The following is a 15,002-nucleotide window of genomic DNA, read 5'->3' as shown; positions in this document are numbered from 1 at the left end:
ACCCGCCTTTGCTCGCTCCGCCTTTCTGCCCCCACCCCCACCTCACGGGCAAGGGCCATTCCCGGCCAGGAAACGCCGTGGCGCCGCGTTGGGCCTAACTCGAGTCCTCCTGCCTCCCGGGAGTGCCGAGCGCCGCAGCCCGGGCCCAGGCCCCGGCAGCGCCTGGGACAAGGTAAGGGTCCGACAGGAAAGAGGGACCTACCCTCCCTCACACCGGGCCCCGGGGGAGGGAAGGGTCACCTCCTCCGTCTCCCCGCGCTCGCTTTCGGGACTTGGGCCTGGCCCTCCCAGGCTCTTAGCAGGAGGATGCTGCCCCTTCTCACCCCCCTCGCCACCCCCCTGGACACCATCGCATTCCTCTTCCCCGGGGAGAGAGGTCCCCTTCGTCATCCAGTCGACCCCACTACCCTTTTCATGTCTTTCCTGGGTCAGGACGCTTCCCCTCCCCCAACGTCTCTTCACCCCTTTTCCTGGGAACTGCCTCGTCCACGTTTACCTTTGACTTGAGGCTAGGCCTCTCGCTGCCCTCTTAACATACACAGGCATACTTTTCCCCCCTCCCCAAACCCCCGCCCCAACCGCCCCGGTTCGCGCGGCCTGGTGACAACTCAGATGGTTCTGGGGGCCTGTGTCTCTTCATCATGTTCCTGGACGCCTTTCCCCTCGTCCTCGGGTCCCCATCCCAGATGATTGCTTCCTTTCCCACACCAACGGCATTGCCTTCGCCAGCCCCACCTCACATTTTGGGGTTCTCGGTGGCTTCTGCCCCAGTCTCTCCGAGAGAGAGTCCTATTCTTGAATCGGTCGGGTTTGAGCTTGGAGTTGAGCCAGGCTGTGTCGTTCTCCCAGCCTTGGGCGTGGAGAGCGATCCTTTGAGAAGGTCTTTAAAGGCAGAAAAATGTACCCTTGATGAATCCCCATTCTCCCTGCGTGGGAGCTAAGGGATGCGAAGGGAATGACGGTGAGAAAAAAAAAAAGCCCTGGTTTTTATAAGTAGGTGAACGCGTGAGAGGGAAAGTTTAGCTGTTGGGAAAGCCCCCTCCATGCTAATTTATACTGTGGAGCTCTTTTGCGTCTCACTTGTTAGGAATAACTGATCTTTCCCTTGGATACGGATGCTGCAGCCAGCCCTGCTGGTCTGGGTCAGGGGTGCATGTATGACCTGCATTTTCTGCTTTCTCATGTTACTTGTGCAATGTGTGCACCAGTAACTCGTTTCGTGCCCAGATCTCCGGGTTCCATTGAGCTTTGTCTCTATTTTAGTTCATTTCTCCCTTTTCCTCCCTTGCTCATAGTACTGAAAGAATTCCCCAGGTTCTCTGCTAATGTCTTTTCATCATTTGACTAAAGGAGTTGCTTATAAATGACTTGTAACCAAGGCCATACTTAGATTTTTTTGTTGTTGTTGGGCAGATCCAACAAAAAACTTTTGGTTGGGGAGGATCCACCTGAGTTGAGCATTTATGAGCTTTTCGGGAGAATGTTTGTGTACCCCCTATTTGGGAAAATTTCTTGGTGGTTAATTTTATATCACTGATGCTTTTAGATCACTCAGGGAAAAAGTTATAAGTTGTAATTTTAGATGTGTGGAATCTGAGCTAGGACTAAAGCAAAGAATATTCACATATTCTGGGCCTCTTGAAGAACACAGGAAATTTTTTTTTATTGGATTTCTTCCAGTTTTCTCAGGAGGATCATTCGTTTTCTTCTATAGCCAAAAATTCTGGTCAGTTATGGGATTAGAGTTTTTAAGGTTTACTCAGACTGTCATGAAGATTCAGAAATGAATTATGTCCTTTGGTGGGGCATGACACAAGTCTCTATCTCTAACTGCAAATTTAAATTTGACTGTAAAGAGAGTCCTTGGGAAATTGGCCTTTTAAAGACTAAAGCTTAATCTTCACTCCTAAATTGCTGGCTTAATTAAAATGGATATCTGGAATTTGGTAAATAGTGGTTTTTCTAATAAAAGGCCCTTAGTTTAAAACTAAAAGGATTTAGGGTGTTTCTTTCTCAAAGCATAATTCCAGCTCTTGGAACATTGATCCAAAAAAAAGTGTGTAAGGAGTGGGGGTGGGGTAAGAAAAAGGTTGTTCTTTGGGTTGGATCACAGGACTGAGTATACAAGGCAGCAGCAGCTGCTGGCTCTGGAACTCTGGTTGCTACGTGAGAAGCTTGAGTAGTGCTGGCTGCCGTCTCCAGGGAAGGACAGCAGTGCAGCCTCCATTAATGCTCTTGGCTGCAGGGAGCTCCACTTAGGCAATAGCTGCTTCAGGACTAAGAAGAAACCTTGCTTTCCTGGGAATTTTCATTGCTGAGCTGGTTTGCATTTTATTGGTGGGGAGATGAGAATTCATAACCTTCTACCCATTTATGGATATCAGCAACATCTAGAAACTGGATCATAGAGTTTTTCTTTTTTGTTTGTTTCTTGGGGGTTTTTGGCAGATTTTTGGTTTTAATTGTAGATTTGTGCTTGAATAGGACTGAAAGTTTCATTAGAGTTTTAATATTTCAATCGATTTCATATTTTGTGTGTCTCCTTTCTTTCGTTTGTTAGGCCATATTTACCTTATTGAATAGATGTTTTGCTAAACATTTTACTAAATTTGTAATCTTAAACTCTAAAAAGAAGCGCCCTTTTCAAAATGACTTGTAAATATAAATCTTTGAAGTATTTTCTTAATTTCTGTATCAGTAATAGACTTCTGCAAATTGAATTATTTCTTTGGAGTTTGACCTATAAAATGAATTCATTACATGCGTATTGGAGGTAGTCTTCTAAGACCACAAGGATGTATGTTTGGCCATGATCCATCTGAGACATAGGACAGACCAGAAGGAATATTCAGAAATCGAATAAATAGTGTACAGGATACTTGAGAAGATGGCCTCTTATGTGGTTTCCCCTCCCCCACAGCTCCTGCACATTAGGAAAATCTTTGATTAAACAGAACAGTTTATTGAGTATGGAAGTACTTGAAGGAGAGACACCATTCAAATATACCACCAATTTTATACAGTACTTAACAGATGGGTTGTCTCTTCCCCACCCCACAAGGTGCTTGCATGCTATATTTTTTCCCCTCAGAATTTTGTATGTTTAGCTTTGTGTAAATGTACTTAAATCTATAATGTATAGCATGACTGTGGCATTTGTGGCAGGGAACCAAAAGAACGGAAATGAGTTGTGTCATTCACAAATGTGGCTTGTGTTGTCTCAGTGATATACACTGACTAATGAAACGGAACTTTTCATGGATAATATTTTTAGGTGGTTTTAATGTTATCACTATCATATATAAAAGATGCCATATCAGATAAATATGGTTTCACTCATAGTGGTTATTTAACATTTTAGATATGTTTTTTAGCTTAAGTTATATGTTAATGTTACCTTATAAAATAATCACTTGTGTTTTTTCACTTGTGTTTCCTGTTGTTTGGAATCCATCGTGATCTTGATGTGATTATTTTCTGAAAGATCATAGAGGCCTTTTTCATAGGATGTATTTAATCAATATGCTTGAAAATTTTTGTATCTTCTGATACTGTTTTGTGTCCAGGAACTTACATGCTTTCTGAAGTTATTCTGGCCTTTCTGGGGGAGAATGGTTATTTACTTTTGCCTTTGGATAGGAAAATAACATAGGGCAAAATGCAGATGTGCAGACAACCACTTTTATTTTGTCCTCTTCGTATTGAAATAACTTATGAAACATTAGGCCATAGTTAAGGATAGTCCGTGGTTATTAGGTACATAGTATCAATGAGAAATTGGATCATAAATAGAATATAATTTTCTTATAACTTCTAATTCCACTCTGATGATTTGTCAGTTTAATTTGAAACTAAAAGGCCTCGCAGTGAATTTTGTTTATAAAAAATTTTTCAGGTATTGGAAACTAAAGCTTGATAGGAATATTTTAAGACAAAACTTACTCTGACTGCAAAATGTGTGAGATAATGTATATTTTAATACAAATGATTGCTATTTGTAATTTGATTTAAAACATCCTTTTATGGGCTTAAAAAGTATAATAGACAGTAATTGGTACCATTTTTTTACAGCTAAAATTTCAAAAATACGTGGTAAAATGGCATTTTTAACCTTTCATTTGATTCAGTGATTGATTTACCTTGTAAAGATTTGGGGAAGTTCATGAAAGATGAGAGAATATAATTTCTTTCACTTATCAATACATATTTTGTTAAACCAGAGTCTTATGAAAAGTATCCTGTTGTGTATTTGTCTAAATCGAGTAAAAGATACCCAGTAACTTGGGGGAGGGAGAAGCTGTTAGAAAACATCACTTTAGAGAATTCTTTTATTCTGACTAAATATATTCAGACTCTTTAACACTTTATGAAGCAAATTTGAAATATAACAAAGGAACAATGAAGCTAAATCTCAGTCTACTTTATACTAGCCCTCACTGAGCAAGGAATTTGTAATCCCATCCTGCCTCTCAGTTTTTGCACCATATTGATTTTGTTTGCTGAATACCTCAGGGAGAGATGTAAGGATCACATTAACTATCTTTGATATAAAGACAGGGGAAAGGAATTTTCTGCTTATTGGAATGAGATCTTAGTATTTTTTTAAAAACTAAGGTTATTTGGCCAGGTTTGCCTCATGCATTCGACTATTGGTTTGGTCTGACTGCTTTCTCTTCTGTGCTCTTCCTTTCTTCATAGCATGAGAATTCTGAGTTTTGATGGCAAACTAAAGTAATAAGAATCATTTTCTTAGTCATGTTAGTTATGTATATACACCCAGAGCTGGGAGTACTCCTTGACCTATGTTATGAATCACACACAAAAAAGCAAAGGACGTAGGAATTTATACAGAATTTGTTTCTATCTGGGAAATCAAGTTTTTGTTGTGCTACCTAATTGAGGGAAAATGCCAAATTCCTAGCTGCTCTGTTTTAAAAAAGATGAAAACATGGGAGGAGCCTGAGACCTCTGCATCAGGATTTGGTCTGAGTAGAAAGGAAGATTTTTGTTTCAAATTGCCAGCTGCTTATGTCATACTGACTCCCTTATTATGCCTTTAGTTGGCCTGTCAATATGGCCAAACAGCTAGATAAGTGTGGGGCAGGACAAAGGGCTCTTTGCACAGCAGGGAGGCAATGTTGGTGGGGGAGGGGTGGGAGGTAGGAAAGACAGGAGGAGGAGGTTCTTTTCCCTGGGAGATTATTCACTTTGGCATACAATTAAAGAAATCATTTGTATTTCCTACTGAAGCATTGAATTTGTGCCAACCTTATACTGTTAACCTGAAATTTAGTATAGCCCTGAATATATGGTAGGGACCCATCCTCTCCTGCAAGGAAAAATAAAAAATTAAAGCTTTGTGTAGATGAAAAGAAAATAAATTCCATGCACTCCACTCTCCTAAATACAAGTCACCTCCTGAGTAGAGCAGTTCTGGAGCCTCTAGAGCAGAACTCTCATTTAAGAAATGGAAAAGGATATTATAGCTGAATAAAACTTAAATTTCAACATACACATTGTCTTTATTTGAGTTGGAGTTAGACCAAAATAGGTAAAAAATAATTTGTTTCCCTTTGTAAAATAGTTGCATATCGTTAATTCCAGTTATATAATGTAGAGAACACCCTCCAGCATTTACATGTTGGCTTGCCATCATGTACAATGCTAACTGAAGAAAGGCTACTTACTGTTTCAGTCTTGCCCTGCTTCCTGAAGAACCTGATATTCCCCAGAGATTTTTCCTTCCCCCACTTTTATAGTGTTGGCACTGCCTTGTTTGATACATCTTGCTTAATTCCCAACTAAAAGTGTGGTGGTTGCATCCATGTTACTAGAATTAATATGAATCTTAGAGTTGGAAGAGATCTGTGGGTTATCTGGCACTTACAGCAAAATTATAATGAAATATTCAAAGTTTGGGCCCAATGGAAGTTTTCATTAATATGTTAAAAGGCTCAGTGTTCTGAACAGTATTTTTAGTTATTTTTAAAATAAATGTTGATACTAGTACATGTGTGTTAGTTGTGGGGTTTTTCTTACCAAAATATTAAAGAATTGCATTCATAGAAAAATTAGATAGCAATTATTTGGATTGCAAAAGGATTCCTCCTTAATAAAGGAGTATATGCTGAGTTTCTTTTAAATGCTTAATATATTTTAAGAGAATTTGATGTTTAGAAATAATTCGTTAGAACTCAGTTTTCCAAGAGTACATCTGTTGCTGAAATTAAGATGCCACCTGTATTGCAATGTTATTAAACTAGCCTTAAAGTTTTCCCTTCTATCCAGACTGCAGGAGACTAACTGTAAGGACACTGCAATGCTAATTTTTACTTATGGATCCAGAGATTGTGACTGTTAGCAAAGAAGAGGTGTGTGTTTTAACTTAGTAAAATAACTAAAAACTGCCTTTAATTCACATTGTAATATTAAGCAAGCCTGACCAAACTTTGTGCCTTTTCTCTCTGCAAAAGAAAGATACATGTGTTACCTACTTAACTTTAAATTTCTGTGTGTATTGGTCTTGGCAGCAATGACATAATATTTTGTCTGAAAGGGGATATTTGAGTGACTTAATTATGATTGTCGTTTAGAACTTTTTTATCAGTAAAATAGCAACAATGTTACCATGAGATTTAGTAGGCTATATTTTCTATCACTATAGAAATTTAAGGTAGTTAGTTGTTCCTTCCCTTTATAATTCATTCACATGGATTATTTCCATAGGTTTGTGGGACTAAAATAGAAGCCATCTAGTTCAAACCTGACCTCTATTCCAGACAGTTTTCTCTACATGTACTAAGACCCACATTGCTAGCTCTGAGGAAAACATTGTCTCTGCACACATACACATACCCCACTTCCCAGATAATTAGAAATTTTTTCATGGTGGCTTCTACTGCTCCTGTTACCTGAATCTTGCCAGAGGACCTAAAAAGTTCCTGGCAAAAGTATGGTGGGGAGGGGGGCACATTTTGATCCCAACAGTATTGATAACTGCTTTGTCTCCCCAAACAGCTAGTCTCATTTTCAATAAAACCCAGCCAGCAATAGGCTATAATGGAGGTAAAATGTAGCACTGTATCTCATCTTGCCATTGCAGCTGCTCCACCTGATTTCCTGCTATTATTATCCCACAACGCTTCTCCCCAGCAAAAAAGAAACTAGGACAAAAGGGGAAAATTGGATGGTTTAATAGGATTTTTACTATGATTATGGATTTTTTATATGTACTTAAATATGAAGTTCATTTGTCTTATTCCTAAAAGTCAGTAGTTAAAGAGACTTTGTAACTTCAGTGTCTTCTACTTTCTTGATAAACCATTTCAGATTCTTAGCTTTATAGAAAAAAATATTTTTACATATAGTTAATTTTCATTGGCTGTTCACACAGTTGTTATTACTACCAAATGCCACTGCATTATTATTATTGGCTTGAAGGGAGAGACTCTCTTCTGTAGATAATATTTGCAGTTTGTATTGAGAATTACTAATTTGTGTAATTCAGATTTATAACTAAAATAATGTTAAAAATTAAACCTTCATTTATGCTTACCTCTATTGTAGTGGAGGCGAAATTGTTAGAATATAAATTTTTCATTCTTCAGAGTTCTTTCTTCAAGCTGCATAATTAATGTTCTTCAGATCTTCTTTTTCCCATATAATATTTGCAGTTTGTATTGAGAATTACTAATTTGTGTAATTCAGATTTATAACTAAAATAATGTTAAAAATTAAACCTTCATTTATGCTTACCTCTATTGTAGTGGAGGCGAAATTGTTAGAATATAAATTTTTCATTCTTCAGAGTTCTTTCTTCAAGCTGCATAATTAATGTTCTTCAGATCTTCTTTTTCCCATCCCCCCCCCCCCCCCCCCCCCCCCAAAAAAAAAACACCAAGAAATTTCATTTTTATCATTTCTATTGTTGCCTTTGGCCGCTGAGATTTTCTCCTTCCCACTCCTGAAATGTGAAGACTAATAAAATCCAGGAATCTAATAATGTGTTCATTGCTGAGTATAGTAAGAGGATTATTTCATAATTCTTAGAAATTATTATCTGAATAGGCTGTTTCAGTATCATGTTAGCATATTTAATAATGTTGGCATGTTAATTTTAACATATGTCCAAGATGTATCTCATTGTTTTAGATTTACACCCATTGTTTGTCGTTTTTATATGAGGTTGTTTCTTTTCTGCGTCGCCCCTCTCCCCCCCATGTTCATGGTTTTGTATTTTTTTAAAATATATTTTATTGATTTTTTTACGGAGAGGAAGGGAGAGGGATAGAGAGTTAGAAACATCGATGAGAGAGAAACATCGATCAGCTGCCTCCTGCACACCCCCCACTGGGGATGTGCCTGCAACCACATGCCCTTGACTGGAATTGAACCCGGGACACTTCAGTCCACAGGCCGACGCTCTATCCACTGAGCCAAACCGATCAGGGCCATGGTTTTGTATTTTTGTCCTGTTGTGATCTTTGGCCTGTGTTGAAAAATTCTATCTCCTCCCACTAACTTCTGCATGCCACAACACATATAGTTTTTGCTCTCACGGCTTTGTGAAAGAGGATGATCTGTAGTTAATAATCAACTGTTTGGTATCCAAGGACGGTTTTATTTATGAAGAAGAACCTGGAAGGACCTGTTGGCAGTTACACTACCTCTGTATTTATGGTACCATTTTCTTTATTAACGTAGGCCGTTGAGAGTTAACTTGTTTTAATAAGAGAAACCAGACAGAAAGGGAAGAGCCACAGTTAGAACTGATTATTAAAAAATAAATGGTTATTATAACATTTGGGATAGAAACTTAGGCACATTTCTTAAAACTTTATTTTAGTTCTAAAGACAAAAGAGTTTAAACTCTTAAAATAGAACAAAGAAGTATTGTTGCTGCGGTATGATTGACTGCATGCTCAATGTAGCATTAGATTATTGCCTGAATGCATAAATTTTTATTTTCTCAGTTTCTATGGTGCAAACTACTATAGCCATGCAAGTTAAATAAATGTTTTTTGCCCACAACCTGAAAAATATTAGGTGGAATGATTTTTTAAAAAGACAGATCTGAGGAAAATGTAGAAGCTAGTCCAATTTTTTTTTTTTTTTTAATCCTCGCCTGAGAATATGTTCAGAGACAGGGAGAGGGAGACAGGGCGGGAGCCTCGATGTGAGAGAAGTCTCTAGTACACACCCTGACTGGGGATAGAACCTGCAACCGTTAGGTGTACAGGGGGACACTCCAACTGAGCCACCTGGCCAGGGCATTATTCCAAATTTTTGAAGTCCCCTTTTATTTTTGTTATTGCTAGATAATTTTAGTTTTATTTATGGCAATTAGAACTTTAATGTCATAGATTAGTAATAGAACAAAATAAGGGTAGATTGTCATGATGCCAATGCACATTGTAGGATGAGGCTAAAATTGTACCAAATTGTTGCATATTTAGGCTACTTTTATTTTAAAAGTTTAACTTTTTGTTAATCCTTGCCCAAGGACATTTTTTCCATTGAGTTTTAGAGAGAGAAGAGGGGGCGGGGTGCCTTCCACCCCCGCCCCCACCTCCATCGGGGTGCCTGGAATTAAACCCACAACCTAGGTACATGCCCTTGACTGGGCAACGCTGGCCAGGGCAAAAGTTTTTAAACTTATGAAGTGGCATAAAGTACTCACAGATTGAACAGGTAGTTACCTTATGGCACATTATATAAACACTAATTTAAAATATTTACTAAAAATCCAAGAAAAAATGAAAATTATGCTGACATATCATATATGGAGTTCTGAAGTTACTGTAGCCATTCCACTTAGACCAAATAGGTAATAATGCCAGCTCCAAGGCTCTTCTTACTTCAGAGCCTAGGCTGGTTGGTCTGACCCAGATGTTTTTACCTCACTCTTCCTTAGTTAATCCCTAGGCTATTAAGATTTGAAGTGTTGCTAGGAATAAAGTATCCGTTCATAAATTGAATAGGAATCCGACTGGGCCTGTGTGAAGACCCATGGGAAGACATGTATTTTTAGAGAAGCAAGGTTCTGGGTTAGTGTAACTTTCCACTTATAGTTTATCATGAAAAGGAATTGCTGGAAGTTTGCAGAGTACACTGAGCAATAAGAAGAGAAGTAGACATCTTTACGAAATAGCTATGTGCCAGGCAAGAGATGAAAAGTTTTTTTTTGTAGAATACCTTAGTTTTTCTGAAAACTTAATATTAGGAATATGTTCCTGTGGAAAGTAGTTACCCAAAGGATTGTGTTGAATATCTTTTGTGAAAATGATTTTAAATTTGAATATTTTACAGATAGAGTGACCATATGTCTTGGTTTCCCTGGGACAGCCCTGGTTTATGACTACTGAATAATTAGTAATGGCACTTCTTTCTCAAAAATGTCCCAATTTGGACCATAAATTATATGCTTGTCCTAATTACAAAAGATCATGGGTCTTATTGTCACTACATAGTAGTCCATTTATTTGTCTTTTATATAGTTCTTCTGATTCTCGCTGCAAGGATTTATCTTTTGTCCTCTCTGAACCCCCTTTTTTACATGAGTGATTTTTAGGATGCCTTTTTCTTTTCCTTATAGTTGGTAAGGGAGGGGATAGATATATATTTGATTAGATTTTTTTATTATGAAAAAGTCCAAATACAACAAAATAGAGAGAATAGAAAAGGGGACTCCTTTTGGATTTTATTTAAACCAAGATAAGGTCCATACATTGCATTTGGTTGATAAATTTGAGCTTTCTAATTTATAGGTTCTCTCACTCTCATTTTCATATAATGTAATACACTTATTAAAGGAATTTATCATCTTGTAAAGTTCCTACTCTTTGGATGTTGGAGGTTGCATGTACATGGTGTCACTTAACATCTATCTATATAAAACCCTAATATGCAATTAGACGGAACGGCGGAACGACTGGTTGCTATGACATGTGCTGACCACCAGGGGGCGCACGTGGACCATTGCGGGCATCGGCAGCAGGCAGTAGAGCACGCAACATGGCGGGGGTCAGCCACAGCGGGATGGTGGAGCAGCTGAGCAGGGGCACCAGACCAAGGCGGGGCACCGGTTGCTGTCATCGGGGCAAGCCTCTGGTAGTTACTGAAAATTCTTTGCTCCCGTGCACCTTGGTCCTGCCCTGTGCTCACACCTACTGTTGGTGCCGGTCCCGCTTGCACCCGGCACCGAAGCTGCTGCTTGAACCCGCTGCTGGCCCCGATCGCCCCTGAGGGCTTCTCCGCCTCCCCCTGCTCCTGAGGGGTGATCGGGTTAGCAGCCGCTGCTCGCACCTGCTGACAGCGCTGGCCCCACTCGCACCCACTGCTGGCGCTGGCCCCAGTCTCTCTCTGCCATCAGCGGGTGCAAGCGGGGCTGCTGGCAAATGGGACCGGGGCCATGGCAGGAGGGGCTGGGTGGGGGCATGGAGGAGGAGCTGAGAACTGCCCCCGTGCCCACCGCAACCTCGCAGCCCACAGTTCCTTTCAAGGTGCATGAATTCATGCACTGTCCCCTAGTATTCTATAAGATGACAACCCACACGCATCCATATTTCATGTAAATAGTGATTAGATCAATTGCAAGTACACTTTTATAAGAATACTATGTACTTCCTTGAGAGTTACCTAATACCTACTTGTCTATGTGATGTTAAGCAGCTGTTGATATTTATTGCCTAGATCAGCTATTCTTAAGCTGTACACTCTAAAAAATTAAAGGCCCCAAAGACCTTTTGTTTGTGTGGGTTATATCAAGATTTACCAGATTTAAAACTGAGAAAAAAAATCTTAATTATCAATTGATTTTAAAATAACAGTAACAAATCCTGCTTACCTAAATAACATGATTTTTGTGGAAAATACCTAATTTTTTTAAGTGGCATTATTTTCCATTTTTGCAAATCTCCTTAGTATCTATCTATCTGGCTTGATGAAAGACAACAGTTTTCTCATAGCTCCTTCTGCATTTAATTTGTGTTTGTTTTGGTTGAAGAATATGAAGAAAATTTGTTCTCACACAGATAAGTAGTTGAAAAGGGAAAGATCACCCATATTTCCTGAAAGAATCTGGGGAACTTCAGGAGTTCCAAAAACACAGTTTGAGAACAACAGGCCCAGATTATTTCCATTACTAGAGGCCCAGTGCACAAAATTCGTGCATGGGTAGGGTCCCTGGGCCTGGCTGGTGATGGGGGGGCGACCAGCTGGGTGATCAGGGTCCCCTGCTGGCACCCGCCTTGGCCGGCCTGGCATCGCCTGCTCACCAGCACCACCCCCTGCTGCCGCTGCCAGTTGCCTCCCTCTGTGGGGCGATGGGGGGGGGGAGGGGAGGCGGCTGGCACAGTCATTCTGCCGTTAGGTCAATTTGCATATTAGGTTTTTATTATATAGGATGATTGTGAAGTAGTGATATTTTATCACTACTTCATTTTTTTCTGTAATTATTTGCTTACCCTAAGATGCATTTGAATACAAAAGGCAAGATTGGTGCGTTTTTCCCCTTACTAGTTTTCTAAATAATGGTTGGTAACCTAGCAACCTCCAAAGGTGATCAATGAAGCGTTATTATTGTGTACTTTTTAAAAAATCCTTACCCGAGGACATATTTTCAAAGAGAGGAAGGGAGAAGGAGAGAGAGAGAAACATTGATTGGTTGCTTCCCATGCGCACCCTGACTAGGAATCACACCTGGAACCTTTTGGTGTATGGAATGATACTCCAACCAAGCCATACCAGCCAGGGCATTATTGTGTATTTGTGGTTTTAAATATATTTATGTGTTTCAGTCCCTTGTAATTATTATTTTTGACATTCAAATTTTCCCACAATTGGCTCTTGACTCTTAACACATTGTGTGCGGACCAGTAGTTTTATTGCTAGCTTTACTCAGTGGCCAGATAAATTTCTATTGAATGAGTACAAAACCATTTTACATAAATGTTAAAGGCATGCTTTAAAATTAAATATCCATTGCATTTTGAAGTTATTTATTACATGTTCTTACAAGCTAATATCTTTTTAAAGTATGATACTTTGTAAAACATTGTGTAATGTGAAGCGAGAATTGGCATGATTGTCCACTTTGTGTTAAGTTTTTTTTTCCTCATTCTCAATCAGTACCTGGCTTTTTTTTTTTTTTTTTTTTTTTAGTTGGTTCTTTGCTTTCTCATGACAAGATGTTCCATTGCTCTTGGTTTGGTTCTTGTTTCTAGACCTTTTCAATGGACAGAACTAAAAAGTGGTTTCTTTTCTGCTCTCTTTGTTTCTTTTTTTAAATCTCAGTTGTTGGTGTTTGTTTGATAACTTTTATTTTGAATTCAATACTATATGATATTTAAATAATCCTAATCTTTCCCCACACCCAAAATTCCAATTTTTGCTAACACCAATGTAATTACTCTTTGATTTATCCCACAATACATACAAAACAGTTTTAGAATCTCAGAACAGTATGATACTGGAAAGTGGAGTTGTTTATTTTTGACCTTAGGATATGTCCCTCTAAAAAATACGGTCAGATTACAGTGTTTTAAAATCACTTGGAATAGTTCTCTATGTGGTTATGCCACCAACTTGATACACAGAGGTAAATTTTTTTAGTCATTTCAGATTTTTCAGGGACTGCTTTTTGTTTTGTAATTACATAAAATGTGGTTACTAAGTGAAATTTATATCTGTATACAGAGAAATCTGACTTCTAGTCTTTTCCACCCTGTCCCCTTTCTGTCCCTATATGTAAGACTTAACAGATTATTCATGATTACAGTGTTTCTTTTTTTATCCTGGTACTTTTATTGTAACAGAAGAAGCATTTAAGTTCATTTACTAAAAGTATCTGCTTCTAGATTTTTCAGTAACTAATAAGTATTTTTAGGCCATGGAAGAGGAACACTGACTTTTCTGGTTTTTTTCTGGTGACCACAATTTCTTGCCTTAATATAAACAGTCAAGATAGGAAACTTCCTAATCTCTCTTGAAATGCTAGATAATTTTCCATTTATCTCTGATGATTTCAGACACTTAAATCTGACTAACACTTGGGACACTGGTTCTACTTGTAATAGAACGCTGTCATTTAACATTTCTTGAATGAATAAAATTTAAGAAATTTAGATCTGAAATTTAGATATTATCTTAGAAAGAATGTAATCTACTTTTTAACTTAGTCATTTAAAGTTCAGAGTGCTTGATTTTATAAGTTTTAAATTAAATCTGAAACCTGTTTAATAATGTCTCTTTTATTCTAATAGCTGAAAGAAGTTGCAGTATCATAGTTCAGCAATATATGTCACATTCTAATATGATATATTTATATTATAGGCTAGAAACTATTAAATCAGGCTATTCATATGGTGAAGCAATTGGGTTCAGATTTTAGTTTGCAGTTTTCTTATTCTGGCCTTGGCAAGTTTCTTAGCTTTGGTGAGTAATTCTTTGGCAAATTTAATTCTTTGGCTAAGTAGGAATATTACCTTCCTCATAAAGATGATGTGGGCATCACATGAACTAATGGATGTAAAGTGATTGAGGGAACAGTGGTTGCTACAAAAATAAGCATCCAATAAATGTTAGCTTTTATTTGAAAATTGTTATTGTTACGAAATTTTGATCAATTCTTTAAACTCTATATGCACCTTACTTAGGATAAGTAGTGCTTATTACATGCTGTAAATATAGCACCTCATTTTCATGACTCCATTAGTTATATGAAAAGAACCAACTGTTAACAAAGGAATAATCAGGGTCTAACTAAAATTTGAGGCTTCTGGCTTCACAATGTGCCAGTGCTTACCAAATAAATATATTCACATTAAAAAGACTTAATAGGCCGAAACCGGTTTGGCTCAGTGGATAGAGCGTCGGCCTGCGGACTGAAAGGTCCCAGGTTCGATTCCGGTCAAGGGCATGTACCTGGGTTGCGGGCACATCCCCAGTAGGAGATGTGCAGGAGGCAGCTGATCGATGTTTCTCTCTCATCGATGTTTCTAACT

At 38.4% G+C, this 15,002-nt stretch overlaps 1 protein-coding gene across 14 annotated transcripts in view; it reads left to right on the top strand.

Annotated features, from left to right (window-relative positions):
• The first annotated feature begins 6 nt into the window (after positions 1-6).
• SETD5 (SET domain containing 5) overlaps positions 7-15,002 on the top strand; it is an 80,188-nt gene continuing 65,192 nt past the window's right edge. For all 14 annotated transcript variants that reach the window (XM_014542780.1, XM_005870113.2, XM_005870112.2 and 11 more), the window contains exon 1: positions 7-172. The gene's annotated coding sequence lies outside the window, so the exon portion shown is untranslated. The remainder of the gene's footprint in view (positions 173-15,002) is intronic.

This window comes from Myotis brandtii, unplaced genomic scaffold (genome assembly GCF_000412655.1).
Source record: "Myotis brandtii unplaced genomic scaffold, ASM41265v1 scaffold312, whole genome shotgun sequence".
NCBI classification, from domain to species: domain Eukaryota; kingdom Metazoa; phylum Chordata; class Mammalia; order Chiroptera; family Vespertilionidae; genus Myotis; species Myotis brandtii.
The sequence above is the reverse complement of the archived record's forward strand: the minus strand, read 5'-3'. Positions and strand labels throughout refer to the sequence as shown.